Consider the following 17,626-nt stretch of genomic DNA (forward strand, 5'->3'; position numbering starts at 1 on the left):
ATCATTCTGAGCAAACTATCACAAGGACAAAAAACCAAACACCACATGTTCTCACTTATAGGTGGGAACTGAACAATGAGAACACTTGAACATAGGGTGGGGAACATCACACCCCAGGGCCTGTCAGGGGGTGGGGTGCTGGGGGAGGGATAGCATTAGGAGAAATACCTAATGTAAATGACGAGTTAATGGGTGCAGCAAACCAACATGGCACATGTATACCTATGTATCAAATCTGCATGTTGTGCACATGTACCCTAGAACTTAAAGTAAAATAATAAAAAAAAGTGGACAAAGGACATGAACAGACATTTCTCAAAAGTAGACATACAAGCAGCCAAGAAACATGAAAAAATGCTCAAATTTACTAATTAGAGAAGTGCAAATCAAAACCACAATGAAATATCATCTCAAACCAGAATGGCTATTACTAAAAAGTCAAAGAATAACAGATTTTTTGTCACGGAGAAAAGGGAACACTTGTACACTGCTGGTGAGAATGTAGTTTAGTTCAGCCACTGTGGAAAGAAGTTTGGATATTTCCTAAAGGACTAAAAATGGAACTACCATTCGACCCAGGAATCTCATTACTGGGTACATACCCAAAGAAAAAGAAATAATTCTTTCAAAAAGATACACGCATTCATATGTTCATCACAGCACTGTTCACAATAGCAAAGACATGGAATCAACAATGGTACCCAACTATGGTGGACTGGATAAAGAAAATGTGATATATATACACCATAGAATACTACACAGCCATAGAAATGAACAAAATTATATCCTTTGCAGCAGCATGGATGCAGCTGGGTGCCATTATCCTAAGTGAATTAATGCAGGAATAGAAAATCAGATTATACATGTACTCACTTAACAACTTGTTAAGTTGTATTTTTAGTAGAGATGGGGTTTCACCATGTTGGCCAGGCTAGTCTTGAACTCCTGACCTCAGGTGATCCACCCTCCTTGGCCTCCCAAAGTGCTAAGATTAGAGGCGTGAGCCACCGTGCCAGGCCCTTTTGTTCATTATTTTAAAATTCAGTTGTTTGTTTGCTTATGGTCAAATTTAAGTGCTTTAAGTATATTACAGGTAAAATTTCTTTATCAGATATGTGATTTGCAAATATTTTCCCTTTCTGCGGCATTTCTTTTCATTCTCTTAACTATGTTTTTCACAGAGCAAATGTTTTTAATTTTGGAAAGGTCTAATTTATCAATTTTTTATTTTATGGGTCATGCTTTTGATATCATATCTAAAACCTCATTGCCAAACCTAATGCCATACATAGTTTCTTTTATGTTTTCTTCTAAATGATTTGTAGTTTTATGCCTCACATTTAAGTCTATTATTCATCTTGAATACATTTTGTATAATAGCAATTTATTCTTGAGTACTAATTTTAGATTTTGGCATGTTGCTAAATTATTTATAAATTCTAATAAATTAGGTTTTCAATAAAGACAATAATCTCATCTCAGAGAAATAATGATTTTTTTTTTCTATTTGAGTCTTCACATATTTAATTCCTTTTCTTTACTGTGCTGGTTGGAATAATTCTAAATATAGAAGTGGTGATAACGGAGGCCTTTATCTTGTTCCTACTGTTTAATAATATGCTTTCAACATTCTTATATTAAGTATAAAGTTTGCTCTCAGTTTTCTTTAATGCCCTTTATGGGATTAGCGGCCTTATCTTACGTTTCTACTTTAATAATTTTTTATATCAGGAATGGTTTTTGAATTACATTAAACAGTTTTTCACATATATTCAGAGGATTAAAAAACTTTTTATTTAATCTGTTAATATGAACTTTTTATTAGATTTAAACCAACCTTACAGTGCTGGGATAAGCCAACTTTGGTCATGTTGTACAATCTTTATTACATATTATAGTGTTCTATTTAATAATGTTTTATTTATGATTTTGTATCTGTATTAATCAATGAGATAGCACTATAACTCTCTTTTCTCATGTTATCAGGGTAAGGTTTTGATATCAAGCTTATACTAGTCTCCTAAAAAAATTGGAAAATTTCTCCCTGGAACTGGTTATATAAGTATATTTGTTATTTGTAGTTTATTGAAATGACCTATAAAACTGTGCTGTCCTTGTGTCTTCTTTGTGTGAAGAGTTTTGTAACTACAAATTTAGGCATTTTATGTCTTGAGTCAATTTTAGTGATTATATCATCTGCTGTGGTTTAAACTAAATGTGTCCCCCAAAAAGCATGTGTCAGAAACTTACTCACCAATGCAACAGTGTTGTGGGGGTAAGAACTTAAGAGATGGTTAGGTCATGAGGGCTCCACCCTCATGAATGGGTTAATGTCACTATAAAGAAGGCTTGAGGCTGCGAGTTCCACCTCTTACTCTCTCTCACTTCTCACTGCCCTTCCTCCATGGGATGATGTGACAAGAAGGCCTTTGCCAGATGTCGGCCCCTCAGTCTTGGACTTCCCAGCCTTCAGAGCTGTGAGACAATAAATTTCTGTTCATCATAAATTACTCAGTCTCAGGTATCCTGTTATCGCAGCACAAAATGAACTAAGACAACTTTCCAGGAATGTAAATATTTTACCTAAATTTTGAAATGTATTGGCAAAGTTTTTCAAAACATCATTTTATAATTTTTCTAATATCTGCATTCTTTATCATCCTTTTTTGTATCTTTGCTTTTTATCATCAATCTTGCCAAAAATTTATATATATATCAGTCTTGAGAGAAATATAGCCTTGGATATTTAACTGAATAACTAAAAAGAAGAAGAAAAAGAAACATGATTAAAGAGATAAGCATTCAAGAGTCTAGATTTTATGGACCTTAAGTATCTATCTACCCACCCTTGAAATTCCTTTCATTCAGGGGCCTACAAAATATCTCCTTTTCACTGGCCATACAGGGTAGGCTAAGTAGATGGCACAGAGACAGATTTTTAAAAAGTGCTTTTGTTCATGTTATCTTGGATAAGAATCAAAAAAGAAAAACGTGAATAGCACCATCTTGAAAATTATTTTCTCTGGTTTCCACAAATTCTTGGTCCATGGTCTTGGCTGAAGTGGTTGGAATGGCTGAGGAAGGGTGGCATGGCTGTTCTGGGGCCATAATTCTGGGAATATAGCTCTAGTTATTGGTTGGACTACTTGATTCTTCTTCACATCACTTCAGCTGGAGTTAGAATGTCTAAGATGATTTCATTACTCACATGTCCGGTGTCAGTGCTTGGATAGCTAGAACAACTGGATTTCTCTAGGTATGTCTGTCTCTACATGCAGCCTGTCCCCATGACTAGCTTAGGCTCCATCAAGCCATGATTTGAAGTAGTTTGAGGAACGTAACATATTTCTTCTTGGAGAATCAAAATGCACATGAATATATAAAAGGCACTGAGATGTCTGTTTAACTTTCCCAAACATGTTTGACCTAAGAAATTCCTTTTAAATGTAATACTCATTAACATCAATTCATACAATATGCTTCCACAGATGTTGTAGTTAATAATGCAAAGAAGATATTATAAAATGTAATATTCCAGGCAGAATCTCATTTTAAGGAATACCATCAAACTGTTAAAATTACATAACAAGGCTACTTTCATGATTTGACTGACCACCTAATTTGAAACTGCTTTGGTGATATATATACAATAAATTTTCATGGAAGAGAAATCGTGTGTGACCAGAGTCCCTAAGTCCTTGCCCACCTATTGGTGAAAATAATGTTAAATATAATTTCTGCTTTTTAAAACGATTTGGTGTTTATATTTTTAACACCTACACAATGCTAAATTTTATTAATAAAATACTTCACATATTAAATTTATTATGTTGAAGAGAATTTTACACTGAAGGAAATTTTTACACCTGTATATATTTATATATGTTAAATATATCTTGTCTGTATTGAGATAATCTCAAGTACATTTGGATAATCTCAGCCTATCCCTTTGGCACTTTCTTAATGTCAAACCATGTTGTGATACCAAAAAAATACATGACACACCACCAGACTTCATAAACGTCAATGTTGTTTGAAAGAAATGGGCTTTGCATATCTCAAACAATAATGGTGCAAAAAAAGTCTATATAACAAAATAGTAAATTGAATAAAACCCCAAGTCAAATGTTTCCTACAGTCAAAATATACTATGGAATGGAAGAAAATGGAAGAGCTAAATACCTGAAGCTACAATGGGGAGAAGAGTAGGACTTGACTTTCTTCTTGGTAGATGTCACATAATTTGAATTGGTAGAGGAGAGAAACAAGCACCTGGTAGACAAAGCGTAATCAAAGGCAAGTGTAGTGAATCCTGTTTCCCTCTGGAGGTGGCAGTTCTTACACACACTTCCACTGTTTTATGTCCTTTTCTTCCTGTCTTAACCTTCTCCTGCTTATTTGGCCCTTCGTGGCTCATCGAAGCCTTGTCTGGCAGCTGTGTTCACCCACCACTTGGTTCTCAGTCACCCAGAGACAACTCAAGTACATTCTCTTCCATTAAAAAGGCTTCCCAACAGTTGTGATCATCTTTTACAACTAGATATCATTTTGGCATCAGCAAATTGAAATGTTGCCTGAGTGTACAAGAGGACAGCTAAATCTGATGGATCCATTATTGAGATGATTGAGCCCATTGAGATAGTAAAGATTGATGTAAGTGCTTTCTCTGGGCACCGTCGAACATGGAAGGGTAAAATTTAGAGCTAAGGAAAAGTGTGACTGACTGCAATTGATTGATGAGACCATTGGGCCTCCCTGAAAGTGTCCTAAAAGGGAAGCCAATGGGAAAAAAGTAGTATTTTGTGAGATTTATTCTCAAAGTAGAGCTGTATAGGATTTTACACAATGAGATCTAGTGGAGTTCACAAATGAGGTGGTGAAAGCTGTTAAGTTGTGTCAGGAGTGGACGTAAAGAAGAGGAGATAGATCTGTCATATTGCCAAGAAAGATATGCAGAACTTGATGACAGTGGCCAGGCATGGTGGCTCACTTCTATAATCCTAGCTCTTTGGGAGGCCGAGGTGGGCAGATCACTTGAGGTCAGGAGTTTGAGACCAGCCTGGCCAACGTGGCAAAGCCCCGTCTCTACTAAAAATACAAAAATTAGTCAGGCCCAGTGGCGGGTACCTGTAATCCCAGCTACTCAGGAGGCTAAGGCAGGAGAATTGCTTGAATCCAGGAGGCGTAGGTTGCAGATGCCACTGCCCTCTAGTCTGGGCGACAGAGTGAGACTCTGTCTCAGAAAAAAGAAAAGGAAAGGAGAGGAGAGGAGAGGAGAGGAAAGGACTTGATGACAGTTAAAATAGAAAACAACTTGGGTTGCCTCATTTCTAAAGTGAGAAAATTAAAATAGATGCTTAGTAAGTTTCCTTCAAACTATATAATATCTATGAGTCTAGGATACTCAGGGGGGAGAAAAAAATTAAAACCTGGTATGTTTCTGTCTTAGCTCAGCCTACTGTAACAAAATACCCTATAGACTGGGGGATTCAAACAGCAGGCATTTATTTCTCACAGTTCTAGAGGCTGGGAAGTCTAAGATCAGGGTGCCAACATAGTCAGGTTCTAGTGAGTACCCTCTTTCTGGCTTGTAGATGACTGCCTTAATGTTATGTCCTCACACAGCAGAGAGAGAGAGAGAGAGAGTTAGCTCTCTGATCTCTTCTTATAAGAGCACTAATCCTATCATGAGAACCCCACCTTCATGACCTCACCAAAACCTAATTACTTTCCAAGGCCCCCCCTCTTAATACCATCACATTGGGGATTAGGGCTTTAAAATATGAGTTTTGGAAGAAAAAAAAAATCATTCAATTCATGAAAGTTCCCCTTCTCAGTTTTCTGTTGTTGAATTTTACCACACTCTCAAACACACAGTATTATTAAACTGTGGTTATGCTTCCAGATGTGTTCATGCAGGCCATAATTATGTTCACCATGGAAGTATACTCGCATTGTGCAAGCATATACATTGCTTTCCCCCTCAATAAGTTTGAACAAGTTTTCAACTGTTGTTTTCTGATGTTACGTGTATGTGTGTATCAGCTAGGGGCAGATTTGGTTGAATGCAACATAAAACCCGAGTAACAGCGTCTTAAACACAATACAAATTTCTTTTTCATATAATAGAAGTGTGGTGGTGATGAGTTATTTAGAGTTGGTATGGCAAGTCTACAGTTGTCAGAGACTGAAGCCCCTTAACTCTCTGCTCGTCCATGGAGCACAGCTTCCATTTTCAAACTGCCTAATTGTCCAAGATGGCTTCTAGAGTTCCAGTAATCTAGGCATCAGAAGGGAGATTTTTGCACATTGATTTTGTATTCTGAGACCTTGCTGAAATTATCAGTTTAAGAAGCTTTTGGGCTGTAACTATGGAGTTTTCTAGATACAGGATCATGGCAGATTTTTCTCCACCCTTTTATTGTAAGCCTATGTGTGCCATTGCATATGAAGCTGAATAACATTGGTTTGTCCATTTACCTGTCATTGAAATTTGGATTTTTTCTACCTTTTGACTATTACACATAAATCTGTTATAACATTCATATACAAGTCTTTGTATTGACATAAAATATACAAGCCTTTGTATTGACATATTTCATATACAAGTCTTTGTATACAAGTTGTCATATACAAGTCTTTGTATTGACATATTTCATCTTCTTTGGGTAAATACTTATGGGTAGAATGGCTTAGTCATGTGGTAGGTATATGTTTAACATTTTATAAAACTGCCAAATTGTTTTCCAAAGTGGATACACCATTTTATATTCCAGTTAACAGTATTGAGAGCCCCAGTTCCTCTACAACTTCACCAACACTTGGTATAGTAAGTCTATTTTATTTTAACCATTTTAAAAAGTGTATAGGGGTATCTCATTGTGGTTTTAACTTGCATTTCCCTAATGATGGTGAGCATCTTTTTGTATGCTTACTTGTGATCCATTTTTCTTCTTTGGTGAAGCTTTTGTTCAAATCTTTTATCCATTTTTAATTGGGATGTTTGTTTTCTTATTGTTGAATTTGGAGAGTTATTTATATATTCCAGATACCAGTGTTTTGTTAGATATGTGATTGGCAAATATTTTCTCTCAGTCTGTGGAGTATCTTTTCCTTTTCTTAATAGTGTTCTTCAAAGAGCAGGAGAACTATCTTTTTTTAATTTTTTATTTTTGTGAGTATATAGTAGGTGTAAATATTTATGGGGTACATGAGATGTATAAAAATCATATCATGGAAAATGGGGTGTCCATCCCTCAAGAATTTATCTGTTGTGTTACAAACAATCCAGTCATACTCTTTTAGTTATTTCAATATGTACAATTAAATTGTTTTTGACTATAGTCACCCTTTTGTGCTATCAAGTTGTATTAGTCCATTTTCACACTGCTATAAGATACTACCTGAGACTGGGTAAAATGTGCCTTTCACCTTCTGCCATGATTGTGAGGCCTCCCCAGCCATGTGGAACTGTGAGCCCATTAAACCTCTTTTTCTTTATAAATTGCCCAGTCTTGAGTATGTCTTTATCAGCAGCGTGAAAATGAACTAATACAGTAAATTAGTACCAGTAGAGTGGGGCGCTGCTGTGAAGATACCCAAAAATGTAGTAGCAACTTTGGAACTGGGTAATGGGCAGAGATTGGAACAATTTGGAGGGCCCAAAAGAAGACAAAAAAATGTGGAAAAGTTTGGAACTTCGTGGAGACTTGTTGAATGGCTTTAACCAAAATGCTGATAATGATATGGACAACAAAATTCAGGCTGAGGTGGTCTCAGATGGAGATGAGGAACTTGTTGAGAATTGGAGTAAAGGTGACTCTTGCTATGTTTTAGCAAAGAGACTGGTGGCATTTTGCCCTTGCCCTAGAGACTTGTGGAACTTTGAACTTGAAGGAGATGATTTAGAGTACCTGGCAGAAGCAATTTCTAAACACCAAAGCATTCAAGAGGTAACTTGGGTGCTGTTAAAAGCATTGGGTTTTAAAAGAAAAACAACATAAATGTTCAGAAAATTTGCAGCCTGATGATATGATAGAAAAGAAAACCTATTTTCTGAGGAGAAATTCAAGCCAGCTGCAGAAATGTGTATAAGTAATGAGGAGCAAAATGTTAATTGCCAAGATAATGGGGAAAATGTCTCCAGGGTATGTCACAGACATTTGTGGCAGCCCCTCCCATCACAGGCCTGGAGGCCTAGGAGGAAAAAATGGTTTTATAGGCTGGGCCCATGGCCCCCCTGCTGTGTGCAGCCTAGGGTTTTGGTGCCCTGCATCCCAACCACTCTAGCCATGGCTAAAAGGGGCCATGGTACAACTCAGGCTATGGCTTCAGAGGGTGCAAGCCCCAAGCCTTGGCAGCTTCCATGGAGTGTTGAGCCTGTGGGTGCACAGAAGTCAAGAACTGAGGTTTGGGAACCTCAGCCTATATTTCAGAGAATGCATGGAAATGCCTGGATATAGAGGCAGAAGTGTGCTGCAAGAGCAGAGCCCTCATGCAGCACTTCTGCTATGGTGGTGCAAAGGGGAAACATAGGGTTGGAGCCCCCACACAGAGTCCCCACTGGGACACTACTTACTGGAGCTGTGAGAAGAGAGCTGCCATCTTGCAGACCCCAGAATGGTAGATCCACCGACAGCTTGCACTGTGCACTGGGAAAAGCTGCAGACACTCAACACCAGCCTGTGAAAGCAGCCTGGAGGGGTGCTATACCCTACAAAAACCACAAGGGCAGAGCTGCCCAAGGATGTGGGAGCTTACCTCTTGCATCAGCACAACCTGGATGTGAGACATGTAGTCAAAGGAGATCATTTTGGAGCTTTAAGATTTGACTGCCATATTGAATTTTGGACTTGCATGGGGTCTGTAACCCCTTCTTTTTGGTCAATTTCTCTTATTTAGAGTGGGCATATTTACCCAATGCCTGTACTGCCATTGTATCTAGAACATAACTAACTTTCTTTTCATTTTACAGGCTTATAGGCAGAAAGGACTTTCCTTGTCTCAGATAAGACTTTGGACTGTGGACTTTTGAATTAATGCTGAAATGAATTAAGATTTTGGGAAATTGTACAGAAGATATGATTGGTTTTGAAATGTGAGGACATGAGATTTGGGAGGAGCCAGATATGGAATGATATGGTCTGGCTATGTCCCCACACAAATCTCAGCTTGAATTGTAACAATCTCCACGTGCCAAGGTGGGGCCAAGTGGAGATAACCAAATCATGGGGGCAATTTCCCCTATACTGTTCTTGTGGTAATGAATAAGTCTCACGAGATCTGGTTGTTTTATAAATGGGAATTCCCTTTCACAAGTTCTGTCTTACCTGCTGCCATGTAAAACATGCCTTTTGCCTTCTGCCATAACTGTGAAGCCTCCCTAACCATGTGGAACTGTGAGTCCATTAAACCTCTTTTTCTTTATAAATTACCCAGTCTCAAGTATGTCTTTATTAGCAGCATGAAAACTGACTAATACACTCAACATCACTAATTATCAGGGAAATGGAAATCAGAACCACAATGTGATACCACCTTACTCCTGCAAGAATGGTCATAATCAAAACATTAAAAAAAATCATAGATGTTGGTGTGGATGTGGTGAAAAGGGAACACTTTTACACTGTTGGTGGTAATGTAAACTAGTATAACCACTATGGAAAACAGTGTGGACAATCCTTAAATAACTAAAAGTAGATCTACCATTTAATCCAGCAATCCCAATACTGGGTATCTATGCAGAGGAAAATAAGTCATTATACAAAAAAGATACTTGCACACACATGTTTATAGCAACACAATTCACAATTGCAAAAATGTGGAACCAGTCCAAACACTTATCAATCAACAAGTGGATAAAGAAAATGTGGTATATATATACCATGGAATACTACTCAACCATAAAAAGGAATTAAATAATGGCATGTGCAGCAACCTGGATGGAATTACAGACCATTATTCTAAGTGAAGTAACTCAGGAATGGAAAACCAATCATCATATATTCTCACTCATAAGTGGGAGCTAAGCTATGAGGATGCAAAGGCATAAGAATGATACAATGAACTTTGGGGACTTGGGGGAAAGGGTGGGAGGGGGTTGAGAGATAAAATACTACACATCAGGTACAATGTACACTGTTCAGGTGATGAGTGCACCTAAATCTAAGAAATCATCACTAAAGAACTTATTCATGTAACCAAACACCTATTGAAAATTTAAAAAAAAAAAAAAAATTTAGGTGTGTGGCACTTCCCCTTCTCTCTCAATCCTGCTCCTGCCATGTAAGATGCCTGCTCCTGCTTTGCCTTCTGCTATGAGGAAAAGCCTCCTGAGGCCTCCACAGAAGCAGATACTTCCATGCTTCCTCTACAGCCTGTGGAAACATGAGCCAATCAAACCTCTTTTCTTTATAAATTACCCAGTCTCAGTTATTTCTTTATAGTACTGTGAGAATGGACTAATACACTTTCTGTTCCTAGTTTAGTGAGAATTTTATCATAAATGGGTGTTGAATTTTGTTAAATGCTTTCTCTATACCTATTCAGATTATAATATGAGTGTTTTCTTAGTTTGTTAATAATGGTTAACTATTACTGATTGACTTTTAAAATATTAAATCAATTTTGCCTTTTTGGGATAAACCTGATTTTGTCATTGTGTATGTCTTTTTTTCTTTTTTGCTAATTTTACGAAAGTCACCACTCCAAATCAAGTCATCTTCTGGTAATGTCTTAGTTGAATGAGTTAAACTTTTTAAAGAAAATGATATAAACCTATACTTAATAAAGATGATAAAATCAAATATGTTAATAGATGAAGAGAACAAATGGGCTAAAAAAATGTTAAGGAAACACATTCAGACAGAATAAGATAGACATATGTCTAGAATGACAGACTTTCATGATAATAACTTCACTTTGGATTACTTCAAAGCTATTGCCAAGCTGAAGTATATTTGTAACTCTGTGCAGATATATGCTGTTTTGATATTCATGACATAAAGGATGAGATGAATGTGATGAATGACATAAAATGAATTAAGTTGGGATCTGCACAGATGCGGCTCATGGTTCAGTGAGTTCTTACCACTACTGTAACTGGTGGCCACTGATGTCAGGGAAAAATTGTTTTGGATATTTATTTTCTGCAGAGATGGTAGAATTCCTAAAAGCATTCTATTTACCAATCATGGCCAGAGCCCACAAGTCAGCTGCTTCTGTTTTTAGCCAGGTATAAAAATAAATTGGTAAAGTGCCTTAATTCAAGTTTCAGCAAATTCCATATAAGTACTGATAAAAATTTAAATCATGAGCTATTCCAAGTTATTTTCAATATAGAAATAATTCTTCCTAAGAACTCTCTGGGGAATTTGGGCTCTCAGAGAACAAAGAAACAAGATATACTCATGTGTATTCTACTTGGTGCCTAAGATGTGAGGTCTCTTTTTGTCCCATTCAGCCAGCACCACACAAAAGCAGGAACCAAAGACCTCATAGTATTCACAGTCTTCATCTTGAATCACATTCCATAATCCATCTCTTACCACACACCCCAACCATCTTCTCTCTATTCTGTACTTGCCGTCAGTTGATGTTGCCTTTGACCACTCGATGTTAAAGTCTCATCTAGTCTGGTCTCACCCTTGGAAGCCTGAAATTCAACATAGGGCTTTCAACTGGCATCCTTTCCAGGTTTCACTAAGTCCTGTCAGTTGGACAATCAATCCTGGAAGGGATTTAAAAGTTGGGAGGAAAGTAAGATTTTGTTAGAGGAATGCTGTGGTCCTGATATATTAACAATATTAGCAACCGCCAACATTGGCCCTCTAATGAGTGCCCATCTGCAGCCACCATTTAATAACCCTCCAACCAGGCAGAATAACGTATTTGCTTTTATTTGTGCCTCTAGATCTGTTGACAGATGTTCACCACTGAGGTAGAGAGGGTATTAGGATCCACAGGAAGCCACATGTCAGAGTCATATTGCTCACATCTGCCCTTATTGTGTCTTGATTTATCTTTCGTCACCTACTAAAGAGCACGGCGAGAAAAGGGTCATGGAGAGGCAGCATTCTGGAGTCAAGCTGACCTAGGTTGAAATCTTGATTCTGTCACTTCTCAGATACGAGACATCAGGCAAATGCCTTAAATGCTCTGAACTCTGATTTCCTAAATATGTCCTTAATAATTAGTGGCTAAAATAGCATCCAGACTTCTGACTCTCTGCCCAGACTTGTCAATGAAGAGCTCTATGGTCACTCTCTATCATCCAGGTGCCAAGGCCATCTTAAATATCCAATCACTGTGAGTCTCTGAGGGAACCTGCACATAATACTCCTGGCCTGTTTGGATCTCCTGAGCTGGAACATCCCCTAAATTCCTGGATTTCTGTGTATGGTACTCCTCTTTTGGTTCTCACATCACTGACTCACTCTGTTCTGGCTGTTCATCTCATCTGGGAGCCCAATAATACTGTCAAGGAAAGGGGCTCAGCATTATCTGCCACCATCAGGGGACTTCTACTCTAGGGAAAGGAGCTGTTATTGCCCCAGATTTAGCCTCCTTCCGGTGATCAACTCTGAGTACCAAATAATTTTGAGCCCACCTTGCTCTTTGCCCAAAAATGCAGTTTAGTAGTTGGCCTTTATGGAAGACCACAATTTCAGTGCTTCAACAAAATTCTGGGAAAGCCCCCTGATATACCTCCAAAGAAAGGACAGGCTACCCACTGAATCCTCTTTTACCTGATGGCTTGGGTGCCTGGGCTTATGAGAAGGTAGAAGAAGTGCTCTACCTATACAGTCTGGCTGTCTGTTAGTCTAACTCATCTCCGGTGGTCTCATTTTAGAGGCTGAATGATGTTCAATTGCTTTAGCCCTTCACTTTTCATAATATGGTAATATTGATAATAAAATGAACCTATCCAGCTAGGTGCAGTCATACTTCTTGCCCTGAACTTACAAAGCCTCACCCATATTCCCATACTCTTTCCAGATAAGACTCCTCTTCATTTTCTATCCTTGCCTGGAGTTAGACTGGATTTCTCATGCCCTAGCTAGACTTGTTCCCTGGTTGTCAGCACTTTTCCTGACACATCCCACCCGTTTGGCCCCTCATTTTCTTTAGTTTACTATTATTTTTCCTCTTCATTATTCTCCTGCTTTATTTGTTCTTCCTAGTCCCAGTAAGCAGAGCAACTAGAGGGTCCAACAGGGTACCCTCATGTATTGGAGGTGTGGATAGTGACTGACGTTGAACCTACAGGTCACCTGCTCGTGGCATCTGCTTTGTAATTCAAAGGCGAAGTCTGTGCTTTGACACACAAAAGTGCTGCCTTGGCTTTATCACTAACTCCCTGGCCCATATCCAAAACTTCTGGCCCATATCCAAAAAGGTTCTTTCTCTTCATCCCCCAAACCCATCCTGCGTGGTCCTGCTTTGTGCAGCAATTTTCCTACAAGCAATGCTTCTGAATATGCTTTTTGTGCCACATTGTTTCAGACTGTAGGAAGCCAGCCTAAGCAGTGTTGATGCATCCTGATGTTTTCCAGCCAAATATCTAATTGAGTTGATTTCTATGACATTTCAAAGCCACCCACTCAACTTCAAATTTTTAAAAACTTGGAATTGGCACCTCTCTTTTCTGTTGCCACCTAAACAAAACTCAGCACGCACCACATTTTTCTTTGGAGAGAACAATAACCCTCTGAGTATAAGGATGGCTGTTAGAATATAATGTATAAAATCACTGAGACACATGCAAGCATCACACTTCTCTCTATATAAGATTTAAGTCATTTCCAGTTAAGGTGAAAATTCTACCTGGACTTCAACAGAGGCTGAAGATCTGCTCAACTTTTCCCACTCACTGCTAAATTCCCAGCACATATCAAACAAACTCTGATTAAATAGAGTTCCCAATATGGCACATGTGAAATGAAGGGTATTTGCAGTGGGACAAATTGCTGGATCACCGAGATCAAGCACTGAGCCAAATCAAGCACACGTGGTAATAAGCAAAAGAATGGCAGCAGTATTTGAAATCTTACGTCAAAAAGTAAAAAAGAACTGTCCAAAATATAACTAGGGTTCTAGCTGCTCTATTATCAACCACGTGCAGGGAAAATAGAAAGCAGCGTCGATATATTATACACTTACTGTGAAAAGAAAGCAGGCAGGATTAGCAAGACTTAACATCTTATCTAGTTACTGTGAATTTTCAGTTAAAGATTTCAAAAATTAATAGAGTGTAGATGAAAGCCTTTTTTGCCCATTGTATCAGGGGTCCTATCCCTGATATCTGGGCCTGAAATCTGACTCCAAGATGTTTTAGCTGTGTTATCTTTGGCAAATTACTTAATCTCTTTGGTCTCTGTTTCTTCATTTGTAGAAAGGGAATAATAATGATAACAAACTTTAACATTGTCATAGGGATTCATTGAGATACGGTATTGGAAGAGCTTAGCATAGCACCCATTATAAAGTTCAACGACTGCTAACTATGATTATGATTATGAGTATGATTTTTACAATGCAAATGTTAGCTTTGATGGCTTTTCAAATGTGGCCCTGGCCAGAGAATCATCACGAATAGTTAGGATCAGCAGAGGGAGTCAGTTTCCCCATGAGTGGGCATTGGGAGGACCAGGTTTATGAGGGGATGATGTTTATAAAAGTGGGTCAAGTCCTGTGAATTTCATGGGCCTATTGCCTTTTCTGTGGGCCTGGACAGTTTTCAATCCCTTTTGCAAATTGTGGTGGTAAAAGTAGCTAGCTGCCAATTCCCTCTGGCCCTCACCATCTTTCTTATGATTGAAGCAGGCCAGATGTGGTGGGTCACACTTGTAATACCAGTGCTTTGGGAGGCCAAGGCAGGATCACTTGAAGCCAGGAGTTTGAGCTCTGCATGGGCAGCAAAGCAAGATCCTGTCTCTACAAAATATTTGAAAATTAGCCAGGCATGGTAGCTCATGCTTGTAGTCCTAGCTACTTTGGAGGCTGAGGCAGAAAGATCACTTGAGCCTGGGAGTTGGAGGCTGCAGTGAGCTATAATCATGCCACTGCACTCCGGTCTGGGTAGAGACCTTGTTTCTTCAAAAAAAAAAAAAAAAATGTGATCAAGGCAAAGGTCTGAATCTTGATAGGAACATTGCCTTATCAGACTGCAGAGTCCTGCCTACAAAGCTAAGGCACATTTTATTTTACAGGGGCCTTATTTTCGTAAAATGTTTTCCAGCCTTGAGATATGGGGGCTGATGTATTTGTTGACTCCTTTCTTGAAAGATAATAGCAAAATGGAAATTCAGCCTCCAGGCCTCTTCACAACCTCCACCTCTAAGGATGACGCCCCTCTCATGAGCAGAAGAGGCCTTCATCTACTTCAGGAGTCTCAAACTCAAAAGCCTATAGTGGCACAGGAGGAAATGAAATAAGCCAGGAGATCTGCAAGCCTTGTGATGACATGAGAGCTTGAATCTCTTTAGAGGGAAGCTCTGGCCAGTCGCTTTCATTGAAAAATATAGATCCTGTGATGCTGTATCATCCAATTTGCGGAGAAAACCTAGAAATCTAGATTTTTAGATTGAATCTCCCAATTTCTAACTGCTGGCAAATATTCAAGTTTTTAAAAACACCACGTGAGCCCAAGGAACAAATATTTCTATTTGTCAGACATGGACCAAGGATTGCCAAATTGTGACACTTCTCTACATGGTACAATTTCAGGTTCCTGAGGAGGTTCCTTCTGACCCCAAACATGTCCCTTACCTTCTGCTACTCCTCTAGAAGTCCAGCAGTCTTTCCCATGTCTAAGGCCTCTCTTTCAAGACACAAAATCCCCCTTGTGAGGAGCATATTGAGCACTCATCACTCATTCGCTGGTTAGACTACGCTAGTTCGCCACATCCACTTACGTAATGCAGGAAAGGCAAAGTTGTAGAGGTGGGTGGGAGTCGAGAGTCCAGTGGTATGAACACCCAGAATTCTTTCCTCTGATACTCACTAGCTGTTGTAACCACAAGGAAATCACTTCTTTGGCATTCACTTTTTTTTATTGTGAAAAAGGGATATATAATTGCTACCTCATGGAATTGTGGTAATAATCTAGTGGAATAAAATATAATGAATGCCCAGCCTCCTGTAGACTGTCCTTAAATATAAGTTTAATCTGGGCAAGAAGAAGGAATGATGTTCTGGTGCTCCAGGGAAGTTGTAAAGTTGGGGTGTGGTCACAGAAGACCTCTTAGAAGACAGGTGAAAAGGGTGGGAAGGCAGGAGGGAGCTTTGAGCAATCAGAGCATATCATTCTCTGGCTAGCAGCCCAGCTAGTACAAGTAGATAATGTACTAAGGAAGAAACAGTCACTACAATAATACGCCATGAATGCAGCCTGTTATACTGACCTGCATTCGAAGCTTACACAAGTCTAATTCATCCTTCCAATATTTTTGGCCACTATAGACTTGTTTTTCTCGATTCTGCTTCTTTGACTTTTTTATTCAAACCAATATTCCATACCTGTATTTCTTACTTCTATAACACCTAAGTGAATTGTAAGCCAAATCCTTTGCTTTATTGAAAAAAATGAAAACAACAAAACCTCTTAATGTTTTATGCTGCACATAACTCAGGAGACATCATAGAGAAGAAATTTTGATCAGAATGAAACTATGTTGGGATGTATATGGCCAGGACAGGATTGTAGAGTTGGAGAAGGGATGGGAGATGGACACAAAGCTCCATCAATAAGACAAAGGAAAATGACAAGTGAACTGAGTGTTATAAAATCACGTATCTGCAGGTTGACTTTGTAAAAATGCCCTCGTGCCTATAGTGAAGATATCATAAAAAGGCAAGAGAAATCATGGGCCACATACCAAAAACACATTTCCAGATCTTAGTTTCTATCCCATGCCATTGTTCAGCTTATTCCAGCAACAGGAGCCTGCAGACTTGTCTGTTTTAATAGTTCACAAAGAAGGAGAATGGATTTTATCCAGGAGGCAGACCACAGGGAGACATGGTTCCCAGTTGAGTACTAAAATTCCCACCCACCCCCACCATAAAAACACACACAAATGTGACTGTGCCTGCATAACATATTTATGCATATAGCCAAAGTGCTTTGAATTTGTGTTACTATATCTGACAAATAAAGATGGGCCAAATCTCCACACTCTGTGTGTTTTATGTGGTTAGTCTCTTGTCTGAGGCAAAAGATCAGGCAGGATGTTAACCAGGGGTCCAGATGTGGCTTTTCAGAAAAACACATTCCTTAGCTTGGCTTCTGTATGTCTTAGTTGCCAAGATCCACTCTTCTGTGTTCAACCTAGCCTCACTGCACCAACCCTTCCCCTGCCTCATCTCAAATGGCCACCACAGTAGTTGGTTTTTATGCTGGAGCAGAAAAAATGAAAGCCTTGGGAATATATGCTCTGCTCCACAGGTAACTGGAGAAGACATGTCAAATGCAATCCACTTCCATATGTCAATTTCTCTATGTATGTAAGTTATTTTTGCAGAAAATGTTGTCTAAAGAACTCTCATCACTGCATTTGTACAAACATGGCCATAATTCCTGAGGTTTGGATCTCTGATAGAACAGGTGTTGTGTTCAGTTTGATTG

Source organism: Mandrillus leucophaeus, unplaced genomic scaffold (genome assembly GCF_000951045.1).
Source record: "Mandrillus leucophaeus isolate KB7577 unplaced genomic scaffold, Mleu.le_1.0 Scaffold243, whole genome shotgun sequence".
In the NCBI taxonomy this organism is placed as follows: Eukaryota; Metazoa; Chordata; class Mammalia; order Primates; family Cercopithecidae; genus Mandrillus; species Mandrillus leucophaeus.